Source organism: Epinephelus moara, chromosome 15, assembly GCF_006386435.1.
Source record: "Epinephelus moara isolate mb chromosome 15, YSFRI_EMoa_1.0, whole genome shotgun sequence".
Classification (NCBI taxonomy): Eukaryota; Metazoa; Chordata; class Actinopteri; order Perciformes; family Serranidae; genus Epinephelus; species Epinephelus moara.
Window position 1 is genome coordinate 9,604,147 of NC_065520.1, and position 15,729 is coordinate 9,619,875.

Consider the following 15,729-nt stretch of genomic DNA (forward strand, 5'->3'; position numbering starts at 1 on the left):
CAGTTTGGCAGAACTCTGATCTAGAAAATGAATTCAGCAGCAATTAATGTTTCTGAAATGTTATATTATTTGTTAACTTTAAGTGAGTTGTTGTCAAATAATGTGCAGGTTTACAACCATACTGCACGGCGCAAAATGCCTCTCATTTCAGCTGAAATTTAATTATAATTTATGATGTTTTATTAACTTTAAAGTGAATTGCTATCATTTCTGTCAGATAATCTGCAAGGTTCAATATGCCCCACATTTTAGAGGCAATTAATGTATTTTAGATATTATTCTAGTGGTTAACTTTTGACTGCTGTCATGTTCACATTCATAACGCACGGCGCAAAGTGTCTCGTACTTCAGCGGCATTTAAAATCCAACGTGGTTGTTGAGGATCGTTATTAAACGCTTCAAAGCACACAATATTTTTTGGGACAATGTTTCAAATACTTTATAAATTGTGCTAAATTTGGACTGTTTTCTGAGTGTTTTCCTTTTCTTTCTTTTTTTCTTTTTTTAGACTCGTTGACTAGTCTTTACTAAAATTTTCGTTTAGTCAACAGGGAAATTAGTCGCCAGGAACATCCCTAATCAATACCACTGTCATATTTGTTGGTTCAGTATAAAGCTGAATAACTTAGTTAAGCGTAAAGATTGGAAATGGGGGGAACAGCTACTAGGCTCTAACAAATCATCCGGTCAAAGTAACATGTTTTATCTTGTTTGTTTGATTCGCACAAAGCCAAAGTAAAAATGATAAGTTGTGGTATTACAGGGGTTAAATTTTGGACCATTTTTGGATGGAAGCAGTGACTCTCTGGAGTCTTCACTGGTTGCCAAATTTGTACTCATTCAGCGCGTCAAATATCGACACTTTGTCATTCCCCTCGGCAGCTCATAGCAACACAAAGGGTAACCTGGCATATCTATGTGACCTACAGCTCTTCAGACAACACTGATTTTTTGATTCACATTGGATGTAGGTTCAAGTGACATAACAATACATTAAAACGACGTTGATTTTTAGTTTCACACAGGACACGAACTGTGGTCTTCTGAACGAAAGTCTGGTTTGTTTAACCCATCCGTGTCCCCTTCCTCCTACCTTACATGGATTTTCTCAATCTTTATACCACATTGATTGCTCTCAGCATCAAATATTGCTGCAAGGGTTTACAATGGAGTTGGTTAAAAGCCCGGTGTGTCTCGTAAAGACACTAAAGGCTGCCTTTGGCATCAATATCACACTAAGGGGCATGACAGAGCAGCAGTATTTGATGCCCCGAGGATGAGGACTGCATTGCATGGCAATCTTACAGTGATGACAAGACTTCAGGAGACACACAAGATATATCATCATGTTAGTTTATTACCTTTAAGGTGCTAGTAGTTGGATTTCATTACCTTTAGACAGAGCCAGGCCAGCTGTTTCCTCGTTTCCAGTCTTTATGCAAAGCTAAGCTAACCGTCTCCTGGCTGTAGCTTCATATTCAGCATACAGACCTAAGAATGGTATTGATCGTCTCATCTAACTCTTAATAAAGCAAACAAGCATGTTCCCCAAAATGTCAAACTATCTCTTTAATAAATATAAAAACAACTTTAAATGTATTTTGAGCTATGACGGTTAAAAGAAGTCTATATTATCTGTGAAGCAGTCACTTCCTCAATCATTCAAAGAGCCAGACAGGTTAGCACATGTCTACAGAGTCTCAGCTGCTCACAGTGTCACCAGCTGGCCACCAACTGCCTGCTAACACCACAGTGGATGGTTTCTCAGCTCACTTCATGAAAAGAAACACACTAGGTATCTGTGTATCTGTGTAAACAGTAAAAACATGGTTGTTTAGGAGGATTGTACTGTATTGTATTACTGATCAATTCTTTTATAATGTCTTCCACAGATGACTGCGAGCTGGCTGTATTTTTCATTTTCTGTCAGACTAAATCAAGAGAAGGATAAAGAAAATGACTCCGAGAGTAATGTGACAAAGTATTTCTGTATGACACTTGTAGTTGTAATATGAGATGTAACCTTCACAAAATAAAGAAGCTTTTAGCTGACGTTCAAACAGGACAATTACCATTTTAATTTTCTCATCTCTCCAGGTTTCAATTATTCAATGACCTCACAGGGCTATGTTTTGTGTTTCTTTCTGTCAAGGGCATTCAAACAACCTTATTTGTTACAGGGTTTGCTGCCACTCCTCTGCATCACTGCCATCAAGACCATATCTACATCTCTCCAGGGTGGGATCTTTGAAGTGACTGCAATTTATAGGTTCTTACCTTATAAACTAACTTCATTAATGGGGTTAATCTTTTAGTAATAAACAATCCAGCCATTTTCTCCCCTGATTGACCTAACTTTGTGAACACAAGTCACAATGGGCATTGATGCAAAATGCATGAACAGCCCCTAAAACATGCAACATTATATGAATACAGAATAACATACATAGACTGTGCTGCCTCATTAGTGACTGTAAACCCCAGGCGTGCACACAGAAAATAATTGAAGAGTTCAGCACTACTGACAACGCTCAGAGCATTTTGGAAACCATTTTAACGAATAAGCACCAGGTGCATGTGTGATAATATCTCAACAAAGTAGCACAGAGGCTCAATCAAGTGCAATAAACCACTGCCGAGATGATTTCTGGTTTAATAAAACATACCTGCTGATTAAGTACCAAAACACTGCCATAATGGCCCAACCAGGCTAAAGCCAGCTTCATGACAGCGCAGACTTTAGGTATAGCAAGTGTGCCGAATGTGCATGCTCATTGCTCCAGTTACAATTTATAATCTCCTGTTTCACACTCCAGTCCATTTGGTAGCACATGCACCTTCAGCTTGTTTGCCCGGAAGAAGGATATATATATGTATAAAAAATAGATGCTTGTTTGAAAGAGAGGTTGTGCAAGCAGATCCGTCATTGCTAGCATCTACAGCCACACTAGCAACTCCAAAGCAGTGCTGAGAGCTAAAGGTTATCGCCATTGTGTTAACATACAGAAGTCTAGCAGGTATCATGTAGGTCGCTAATAGTTTCGCACGTTAGCAAAATTTTATGTAACAAAGCTCAGGCAGACATCACTGAAACTGGCTAGTTAAGCAACCCCTTGACTGTTTGTTGTGTGGGGGGAAGATTTGATGGACGGGAGGCCTGTGTCTATTTCTGTGCTGCTGTTTATTGTCTGGAACAGGAATACAGGTCAGCCAAACAGCTGGCTCACCATGGCACTACACTACAGAAGCTCAGCAAGTTATTTTAGCATAGCAGCTAGCTGACTTGTTTGCAGAGTACACTATACGTCCAGATTAAGCACTGTTAAAGCAAGCACGGCTAAAATGCAAACCATACACGGGTTTATAAATGTAACTACAGTGTAGTCTATATCACAGTACAGCACAGTGTAGGCTATAATTTTGAAGGACTGGTTTGAAGAACATTTAAAACACTGTACAGGTCTTGTGCAAAGTGACTGACACCTAATCAGTCAAACTTTTTGACTCCTTCACTCTCAATTAACTCCAGTGAGCTCCTCTTGTCCCTCTGTGCTCCAGAAAGTTACACCGACTTACTATGAACTTAACTTGGCAGTTTCAACTGTGACAGGAAGGGTCAGAAATAACAGAATATTACTGTAGGTGCTTGCACCTGATGCTCATTTGTCGAAGTCTGTTCCAAAATGCTCTGAGCGCTGTCAGTGCTGCTGAACTGTGCAATTAGGCCTTTTCCCAGTTGTAAGCCTGGGGGCTGCAGTCACTAATGAGGTAGTGGTGGGTGTGTGTCTGCTGTTGCACTGTGCGCATAAAATTATGTATATGTATAGAGGGCCCCGGGGTGTAGCTGCACCACCAGCACCAACTGATGCTCCACTAGTGAGTGGTGGTAATTTAAGGCAGATTCTGGTAAACCCCTGAGATCCCTGATCACTGTTAGTTCAGTTTTACTTTGTTCAGTAACATGGACATCATACCTGAAAGCTGCTCCTTTATGCAGCAAAGGCTTCATTAAAATTCAGGCGAGCAGTAATTATGAGGAAGATAATTACTACACAGTTTGCATATGAGAACACTCAAGCATGTGGCACCCTGATCATTTATGCCATTTTACATATCTTTACATATCATGAATGCATGCCCACAGAGCAAAGGCTCTCAAAGTGCTCTAATGGCATTCCGGTTCAAATTGCCACCACTGTTTCTTACTGTCAGCCTGAGAAGATGGAAGTATAAATAGAAAAAAATAAAGTTGCACATGTAATTCTGACCAACCTGGTGAGAGATTAAAAACTCTCAGAATTGCTGCATGCTTTCACTCTGAAGCAATGCTCTTCTCCCTCAATTGCTTTTCCACCAGGTTTCTTCTGAAAAACCTCAGAATGAATCTATGATTGTGTGTGTGTGTGTGTGTGTGTGTGTGTGTGTGTGTGTGTGTGTGATTGCTACCACCAACCACAAGCAGAACCAATACCTGCAATATGTATCTGACATCTGGAGTGCCTCCACTTGACAGACTTTCCTGAAATGACTCACATGAGTTGTCGTCATGTGTATGGATTTTTACTTCTTGCACCACAGCTCAGACTTGAGTGTGCAATCATACAACTGGCAGTACTGGGAGACTTGGAACTGTCAATAACCACATGGAGAAGCCTGTATGCCAGATAAAAACGGTGGGAGAGCAATCCAGTTGAAGGAAAGTTGGGTTTTGGGGGATGGATAAAGTTGACTACCTGCTGAAGCTAAAACTTTTTTTATGTTATCCTTGATGTTCTTTTGGTGTTGTAACCATGTTAGTGTCTGTTTGCTCTTGCTATGTCTGTCCAGCCGTCCACCCTAGCACAGCACATAATCCAGTATACAGTGATAACAGTGCCATATTTACCTCTAAAATTCATAATTATTTTTCAACAATGGGTCTTTGATTGCAGACAGAGGTAGAGAAAAGCAGCTTTTCAATTTCAGCGATTCAGCGACGATTTTTTTTGTTAGCTGAAATGACAACTGCCACCGTCTGTAGCTAGCTAGCTAATTAAACTAATGATAGATCTATGAGAAAAATATCTTCTATGGACACATTTCAAAAACTAAAATGGTCATAAATATGAACTTGATGGCTATGAATCAAATCACGCCAAGAAACTAAAGCTAAAATGTAGGCAAATGGCAAAAACAGAAACAGCATTGTTAATGTATTGCAGGGTAGCTAGTTTGCCCTAGTATTGCGGTACAGTATTATAAGGTGCATGGGAAGAAAAAAAAATATTTTAAATGTTATTTTGGTCTTTATAACCTGGTTTGATTTGGATGCTCACATATAAAACCTTCTATAAAAATCTATAATTCAAACCTTTCTATTGTCACCTGTCAAGTATTCTCATAGAACAGTTTGTATGATATCCTATGAATTAGCGTCCTACAAATGATGTTATATCCTTAATGTACAGTTACGGAAGTTAGATTTAGGCAAGTGAAGTTACTTAGGTTAGGTTTCGGAAAAGAAACATGCAAGGACATACCTTAAAGAAACTAAAAAGTTTATTCAAAGTTCACAAAGTTCCAAACTCCAGGGGAAAGTCAGGTTTTTGTGACCCATCCACCACCCTAACCTGCCTATTTAGAAGACCGCTCAGGACTGCTTCCTTGTTTACTCCTGTCAGCGCATTGGTCACATGATCACAGCCTTTCAAAATATGTATGAATTTGGGTGCATTACTTTTCGTCTGAAAACATATCCACAAAAAATATGTAGTGAGCAAGTGGAAGTAACGCTGGGTAACAACTACTGAGCTGGTTAGGCAGCGATTTTCCGAGGATGGTGAAGGCATGACCCACCCTACGTTGCCTTACTCTGCCTCTGATTGGCTTACCCTGACATTCTTACCCTAATCAATCTCACTCCTCTTGCCTAAACCTAACTAATTCAACCAACAAGGGCAATGAATACCAGCCAATGAGGGGGTGAGAAGGTTGGAGCATGCCTTTGCCATCCTAGGAAAAAAGCTGTCCTCTGAACAAGAGTGTTTTGCCTAGTCCCACCTTACTATGCAATGGTTGGCTAACCATGACCTTTTTGCCCCAACCCTAATTGCCTACAACCTTGACACGCCAATCACAGCACAAAGTCTCAGTGCAGAAGAGTGGGACTATGCTAAACACATCAAGTCCGTAAGTTGAGAATCCAACTTCAGGGGGTGTTCCTGTTGAAATCTCCACGTAAGAACTCAGGAATTCCAATGTCCCAGTGCAAATGGATTTCGTCATTTAGGTCTTTTATTTTGAAAGAAAAGGGGTAACAGAAAAGAGCAGGCGCTGCCTAACTCTTTGCATACTGTGTATCACTTTTGAGCCCCATTAACACTGCTGAAGTGTGCTGCTCGCAAAGATATAGATTGATTGCTGGCTACCGTTGCAGTCAACCGGCTCAAACACGATCCTTGATGATAATAGTAGGTGTGTAGAGGGCCCCCAGGAGTAATGTTGAGGTCAACATAGCAAAACCAACAATACAATAAACCAGCCTTTTAATTGATACAGTAAACCCACACTTCAATGTTAAAGACCAACTCAATAACAAATGGCAGGGATCTTATATATGTGCAGAAAATTAGAGCTTGTCAAGTGGTGAGCAGAAATAGCAAACCTTTATCAAAATGTGAATAAAAATATGAATGTAATGACATCGTTTTTCATTTAGTAATGAGAGCAGCATCCCTGGTCTTGGAAGGTCAGCAGGAGCCTTTGGTCACAAAAGCGACAACAGCAAGATGAAACTTTGAAGGTCAGCCAGGCAAAGTCACTGGATAATTTACTGTATGTTTGCAGTTTGACGCAACAGTGCTGGATTTCATATTTCCTCCTCTCTTATCTGTTGCCTTTTAACCAGGCCTCAATCTAACATTTTTTAGTTGGGAAGACTGTGCTTCAGTCCTACCCACTGACATTTAACTCAACCAATGAGATAACTACTGCCTCCAGATCAGTTAAGCCCGCAAGAAATGTTTGTGTAACTAAATCTTCTATTCTCATGTACATCCGCATGGCATCTGTGCATGTATGTGTGCGAGTGTGTGTCGGCGCTCATCATTTTGCTGGGACCAGAGGTAGGGTGACATTTCTGAAGGCACGTAAAACCTTGCCACTGTCTCACAGCACTGTCTGTTCAGATTACAGCAGCAGTGTGTGCTGTGTCGACAGGGAAAGCTTTCTGAAAGAGTGTAAAAATATCCAACTTCTGTCATGTCTGATGCACAGAAAATGAAAATAGACAACATGACATAAGTGCGTATTAAAAGAGGCTGGTGGGTACCAGCTTATGTTAAATTGTGTGAGTATCATATGCTCTCTAAATGCAGGAAAACAGCTTGAATACTAATGAAGTGATTATCCACAATTTGACAGTTATGGCATATTTTCTTCATACTTAACTGTAATTTCAGCCTCTGAAGCATTCTTTAAGAATAGCACTGGAGGGGTGTCGGTAGCGTAGTGGATAGTGCCGGTGCCCCAAGTATAGAGGCGATGGCTCGCTGCAGCGGTCGCAGGTTCAACTCTGGCTTGCAACCCTTTGCTGCATGTCAACCCCCACTCACACACTCTCTCTCTCTCTCTCACCCCATTTCACTCTGTCCTGTTCATCAAAGGCAAAAAAAGCCCCAAAAAATAATCTAAAAAAAAAAGAATAGCACTGGAATAAGAAACTAACTTGTTTCATTAAAGTTAAGTGTCCGTTCACCCAAATTACTCAACCCTAGTGCACCGCCAAAACCTTTCTTCAAGTAATGTCAGACAAACTGTTTGTTCACTGCAACTAAACATGTTTTAAATGTCTCATAACATCAAGTTTAAATTCTTTATTGTTTCAATGACAGTCTTCTAGGACTCAGTTACAGCAAGGCCATAGCCATGGGGTCAACATTGGGAGGACCAAATCTGCCAGGGGGTCTGGGGGTACACCCAATTTGGCAATAAGTTAATTTATGATTATCAGTATAATATCAATACTGCCATGATTACACATATAATATATTCATTCTTAAAGTTTTACAACTTTATACTTGAAATTTTATTACTTTAATCTTAAAATGTTCAAAATATTCTGAATTTATTGTCAAAATATAATAAAAAATATTGTCAAGATATCACAACTGTATACTCAAAATTGAGTAGATTGTTTCCCAACACGACTCTTATGACTTGATAATCTGATTTTTTGCACTGTGGGGTCTAATCATGAAAATAGTTTTAATTTTACTGTGCGTGCGATGGTTTTAAGATATCTATCAGTCTCTGCATATTCAAAAATCTGAATAAGTAACACCCAACTATCTGCAGTGTTTGTGACAGTTATTTAAAAAATAGATATTTTGCAATTAAAACCCTTTTGTTGTCTGAATGTATACAGGCACAAGACCACAGTATTGTATCAGTGTGATCCCACAGCATCCACCCGAGCCATGAGATGTGAGAAACCCCTCCACACCTTCAGGCTGAATGACACAAGACGGCATTGTGATGACTGCATGGTGCACAAAGGGTGTGGATCGGGCTTGGCGATGCCACAGCTCATAATGCCCTGCTAACCTGCGCTTTCAGTTTCTATTCAAAACAACAGAGTATCATAGTCCTTGTCAGATCTAGGAGGGTGGCAACTCAGTGCGAGAGGCGACAGTCCTGTGACTCTAATATAGTTTGATTGAGGGGACTGCGTTTCACACTCAATGCCCGACAGTAATGTATTAGCTAATCTCAGTGTACAATGCTGCTGTTTGTCAACTCTTTGAAGGATGAAACAATATCTCATAGAAACAACAAGTCTCTGACAGACTTGTGCAACAAAAGACAATAAAATCATGAGAAAGGGAAGACTATACCGTGCTATGAAAGAGTCAATTGATGCATACACATCTGAGCAAGAAGCTAAACAAGTTCACAGTGTGAGGCCTAATATGTATTGATGTGTTCATGTCAGCTGTCTCTTTGGCTTTGTTACATGCTCCGATGATCGCCATCCTGCCTGAGAGCCACCTAAAGGGACCACATGGGGTTTGATACAATAGTGACCTTATATAATGTATAGGAGGACGTGGCAGGAAGACAGAATGTCAGCCTTCGTTGTGTCCTATGGTCCTGTCTTTGTTGAACTGTGCTACACTGCCCCCATGATTTCTGGTGGTACTGCGTTTTGTTTGCATCTGTAAGCTTTCAGAAAACATGCAAATACAGAAGAAATTAACACAGAATATGGATCTAACGTTGAGTATAAGTGAGCCGTTAGGGTTCCAACACTTAGGTATTTCTGATAAATAAGTATTGTTTGTGTAGAGAGGTCTATAAAAGATCATGGTCTACAACATTTTTTCTGCAAGTGGATCGTAAGACTATATGAAATGTATCCGAGACACACATTTGCCCTCACACCAAGCAGGTGGAGCTAAAACAATTAAATGCGCGAATTAGCCTCCAGAAAACTGACCAACATTATTAAACAAGAGGGCAGATAATGGTAGCAGACAGCTGGAGGTGATCCAATGAGTTCATCACACATCAGGCACCCCAGGGCTGATTTAACTCTTCATGGTTGGATTACACACACCAGCATGATACTGTGCCGAGGGGCAAAGCACCTTTGAGAAACAAGGAGTGACCTCATGAGCTAAGACAAAGGTCTCAAAGGTCAAGGGTTGTAAGGACCTAACAGTTTTATACATGTGTTTGCATTTCAGGTCAAATAAAAGGTCTAAAAGAATGCTAGTGTACGTACAGAATAGTTTCACTCCTTTACAAAAGGAATTAAACTCGTGTTTCCAGGGATTCATTCGTTTTTATCGGGCAGGTTTAACGCTTATCATATTCATCATCGTTTACTGTGTTAGCTTGCTAAAATTTTATAATTGGCACTAAATAGGCAAGAAACAACAATGAGGCTGGTGGAAATAACATTATTTTAGCAAGTATGCAGTCACCAACCAAAGTATTGGAGACAAATAACTAAAGGAAAACTAGAGGAATCACCAAAGTTTCTAGAATACATCATCTGGGAACCATTTAATTGGCTAGTGCAAATCGATCCAGTAGATGCTAAAATATTTCCCAGTATTAGTGAAAACTTGACATGCTGATATTGCTAGAATAAAAGTCAAAGGATCACAAAAGTCATTGGGATTCATTCTCTGGGCACCATGAATGTCTGTACCAAATTTCCTGGCAATCCATTCCACAGTTGTGAAGAGATATTTCAGTCTGGATAGAAGTGGTGAACTGACTGACCAACACTGCCATCCCCTGAGACACATAACTACCATGGCAAAGGAGGTTTTCACATCAGGAACCTGGGCCTGAATCTGTGTACACTTCACCACAAAGTCCAGTTTGTTTGATTAATGTGAGCAGTGTGTACCGTACCAGGGCATGGTATGTCAGTTCATGCCCAGGTCCTCTTGAAAAGGTGGTCTTGACTACGATTCGTGCGTGCTCTGGTACGGTTCACATAAGGTGTAACAACAAGCTGTACCAAAACAGGGGAGTGGAGTCAGTGGACTGCTATTTAACGGTCAGCAAGTAGAATTGCAAAGGCATTTCTCAGTGCTGCTGGTCTCCTCCAAAATCTGCATATGCACTCAGCAGCACCCACCGAGCTCATACTCTGAACTGCTCAGCTATGGGTGACAAAGTAGTAAGGCAGGTGAGAGGTTCATTCTTGACTGTGACTCCATTGTACGGGCTTGGGATCTTGCAATGTGCACTCTTTTCTACTCTGTAGAAAAGAAACAAGTGTCACATAGATGATCACGCAAGTGTATTCCAGTATGGAACGATATTATTACTGTGAAAGCTGAGCAGCGGGGGAGTGGGGTAGGGAAGCAATTGTACTCGGGCACGGTACAAATCAATACCTAACATGAACACAGGGAATATTAATAAAACTGAAGCAAAAACCAACTTAAAAATAAAAGGGAAGAAAAACCAACAGATAAAAGCTGCAGCTTCACACCAAGCAACCACCCACTTCCCTGCTATTGCCCTGACTGGCATTTTACATTCTCAGCCTCTCCTAATTGTAGCCTGGGCAACCATATGAGCTCAACAGATACAAAGCACTACAACAAACAAGATCAATTCAAGACTTCTCAGTTACTGCTGACATCGTAATTTACCAGTGGGCACACACACACACACGAGGGCACCAACCTTAATAAAATGACATTCCCAGCAGAACATGTTTGCCCTTCCTTATACAACTTGACAGTACCCAACCTAAAGATGTACACCTGTTTTCACTTTGGCTGACTGAGCACACGTCTAACCCTGCTTAAACAAGCTCATTTTGTGTTATTTGTATAACCTGACTGATCAATTAACAGATAATCTGAAACACTAAGGTGATTTAACACAGAGAGGGTATTATGTTGAAACCTAGGCTAAATCAAAAAGAAGGGAAGCAGCTTTTTCACAAATAGACACAGATGACCGTAACTGTGGGGTATTTGAAAAGCCTACGATATGGTAGATGCAGCAGGAAAAGCCCATTTGTATTTGTATTTTTCTTCCAGCAAAGTTCGCATCAGTCAACATGAATTAATATGTAAATAAATCTGAGTTAGCCAAGATTTTCTCTTGCAGTCCCTTGCCAGAATGTTAAATGAAGAGGTCTCACATAATAGTTACAATTATGCTCATTACACATTACAAAGTGGCACTGGTAAACAGATTAACAAGAAAATTACTTACAACCAAACATAAAATAATGAAGTGAAAACATTTTTATGTAAGAAAAGCAAAGAAACCAGGCCTTTAATATTCTTTAGATAGCCACTCAGAGCAGTCTACAAAGACGCTGAATACAAATACAAATATATTCGGTTGGACACACTGATCCATTGTTAATATAAAAATATGGATAAGAGCAGCCTACAGAAAGAGGTCTTGGAAAAACACACGTCCAACTTGTATCTTTGTTGTAATAATCTTCACTGAGCGTTTCACTGTTTGCTGCCCTGTAGTCCTGGTAACCTTTGCTCTGCAGCATCATTAAATAAAAGCTTTGTGACATATCAAAGTGTGCACATGTCCTTTCCTCTTTTAATGACTCACACTCTATAAACCAGAACGCCACCACACTTCACTGGGTTTTGTGTTTTCCATTCTGCAGGCAGGGTTACAGTGGCGAGCGCTGAAGCGTGACCATACTGCTCCACTGTAGCTGACTATGTCTCCTGGCTTCGTGCCTGCGTACAGTGCAGGAATGTGCATGTGTGTGGCATGCCAGACAAGGTGAGAGCGCTGACCTCTCTCAGTCAGACAGGGGCAATGATCCGACAAGCACTGACCTAATTTGGTGGGGTGTATCTCTGATGCGCTCATATTACCTTCAGAAACCTGCACACCGTTTAAATTCCCTGCAGCTGTTAGTCGTGACAGGTGGACGGAAATTGGGATGGTGTGTTAGGTGATCCAGGTCCGTTTTGTAGCTTTTCTATAATGTATTTTTATTGTCAGGTCAAAACAAACACACACCACAGTCCCAAAAAAGGAACAAGTTTGTATTCATTTCGTTTCCATGTGTCGTTTCAAATTGGTTGTCGACATGGCTAACATTTGGGTTTCTTTTTTCAGACCCAACAGACACAATTTGCGTTAAAATGTGAGATTATCCTTTTTGAAATCTGTACTGATCTGTTCATAAAACTCTTTCAAATACTCATATGAACTCAACTGGCTTCAGCTGGTGTGTCATCTTTATTACCAGGTGCGCCTGCCATGCCAGTGTTGTGTCAAACTCTGTTTCCCTGTCAAATTATGCGTAACTTTATCCCTTTGTAAAATGTAAACGGGTGTTTAAATAAAAATTCATGACCTGCACTGTTGTCATGAAAAGACGTATCAGCTAGTAGGGTTGTCATGAGAACCGATACTTCGGTACCAAGTCGATGCCAACATGCAAAAAATACGGTGCTACCTGTTTTTTTTCCCGATACCGTAAAGTACCAGATACAACTTTGCCCTCAGTGGGCCGTGTCGATTCCTGTTGGACCTAACGGGGGCAGTATATGCGTGTCAGTCGGTGCCTAGGATAAGCGCCGAAGAAGAACGCCTGTTCTCCAACGTCTTTGCTAGAAACAATGGCTTTTACAAGTGCTGCTGGAGCCACAACACCTCGGCTTGTCGAAAAGTCAGGTAGTAGGAATCGTGTGTGTAGGGGGTTATGCCTCATTTACACCGCAAGTGATGCGTTCGCGTAGCGCTCGCCAGCGGTCACTGTTTACTCCAGTTTTCATTCCGGCGAGCATGTTAACAGGTTGGAGCATTCACACCGCATCCGTTCTACGTGCTGCTCGGGTCGTGCTGCTTTTGCGAGCAAGGTCAAAAATAGAAGAGACGCCATGAGTCGCGAGCGAATGGTCATGGTATTCAACAAAAAACACGAGTTTAGCTATTAGCTAGAGACCAGAACCATTCTTTGTACCAAGCTGTAAACATCTTTATTTCTGCTGTGAAGCTGGGCATTTTAACATGGGAGTCTCTGGGGATTGAGTTGCTTCTGGAGCCAGCCTCAAGTGGTCATTCAAAGAACTGCAGTTTAAGGTGCTTCGATGTTGGCTTTATTTTCCAGCCCTGGAAGCTGCCGCTTGTGCACAACTCACTGGAGTAATCTTTTAACATTGACAAAGCAGTTAACCCTAACTTTAAACCTAAAGATGTAAAAACTGAGTACTTTTCTAAATGACACCATCAGCCTTTTTTTAAAACCTTTTTTTACATGATGACTAATCAATAAAAGGTATGTACTATTAGATTTGGTATTTTCGTATAATTCTTTTAGTTCTGAGGGACTATGTACTAACTTTGACATAACTGACATGCAACACAAAAAAGCACATTTTAGACTTTAGATGAAATCTCTTTCTTATCATGTGCATTAATTGTTATACAATGGTAAGACTATATTTATGGCACATGGACTTGCATTTATATAATGCCTTTCTAGTCGTAAGACCAATTAAAAACACTTTTACACTACATGCCATGTGGCTATGGCTAAGGCTACCATACAAGATGCCACCTGCTATTTAGTTAAACATTCACAGGTTCAGTATCTTGCAAGATGGTAATGCAGACAGGAGGAGTCGGGGATCGAACTGCCAATGTTCCAATTAGTAGATGACCTGCTCTATCTCTTGAGCTAATGTATAGTAATATTATGCAGGGACTGTTCCTCGACTCCCTGGGCCCCTCATGAATATGAAAGGAGATGAACTTATATCTCTTGTGGTATTGACTGATCAGTCATTGTAAAAGGTTAAAATAATCCATCTGGTCCAGGACTACACTGAATGAATTTTACTAAACAGACAAATGTATGCATAATTTGTGTAACAGACAGACAGAGAGGACATGAATCTAATTATTTTGGCATGTTGCAAATACGCAGACAAGACCATGCCTAAGTCATTCATTAAATATTCAATAACAACAGCAACAGAATAGATTAATTTACCATTAAGCCGAATACTTTATTAATTACATATTTCCTATTATAAAGGATGAAGAGGCTGTCATATAACACTAAACTAGAGAATATTTTTGGAGCAGTCTTCTCTACTTCCCCCACTGGATTAAGGCCATTGATTCACCCAGTGCACTTCGAGGTCAAGAATTGGCTGTTTGCCCAATCGATGGCCACCTCACCACCGTCTATCAGCCAATCAATAGGTCTACCTGCTTTAATCTTTCCACAGCCCCCTCTCAACGTGTAACCCAGCATCTTTCCTCAATATGGCACTGCATCCTCACCAGCAGCAAAAACTCATAACGAAGCCTAGATTGGTCAGGATCTCCTCAGGAAGACGTTAAAAATCAATACTTTGAGAGAGAGAAGCCCTGATGGATTCAGGCGATGGTGATTGTTGAGTCTCTTCTAGCAAGAAAATCATAATCACATCGCTGTTGTGGACGTTATGGGGTAAACAGACTGTAGAGAGATCCAATTGTGACTATTCTTATTTCAGAGGAGTCTGATGATGAACAGATTCCTCTATAGCAGCTGATTCAACTATCCTATTTTGAGATGTCACAAAATACTTGAACTCTAGAAGAACCCCTTATTGTCTCAAAGTCTATAATGATGACTGGACTAAGAGAGCACTAAGTCATAAAGACAATAACCAGGCTATTGAGCAGCAGTAACCTCAAGGTAGCCTACTTCCCAAATCCCTTGACAGTATGAGGAAAGAAAGCTTCCACTTGCATTAGTATTGATGAGGTGCTTATGCAAGTTACCGAACCTTTAGTGGCTAACAGTGTAAGAGTTAAACATCCATTAGCTATTTCTTTGGCCACTCGGGGCTGCGTAAAAAGCTATCACTAACACAGGCATAATATGGCTGTTGACACATCTAACAGATACAAAGCAACATTAGCTTTTAATTGGAGTTTTGTTTCTGACCACCTAAAAATATTCACTCGCTTTTAGTTCTGTTTTTGGTCTCCTAGGGGGAAATGTCGGTATTTGGACGCTAAATGCTTAATTTTCAATAGCTAGTTGCTAACTTTTTCTGCCTGATGTTTGGTGCTGGCAAGTAGTGTACAGTGTTTTTTGTTTGTTTCTTTTGTTTATTTTATAATTTTTTTTAGCTAGAAATGACTGCAGCCCGTTCTCATTCCAGACCCGCCAAATACCGGTGCTTAGTCGGTGATTTTGGCGTCAGACACTGATGCTGCCAGGCCGCA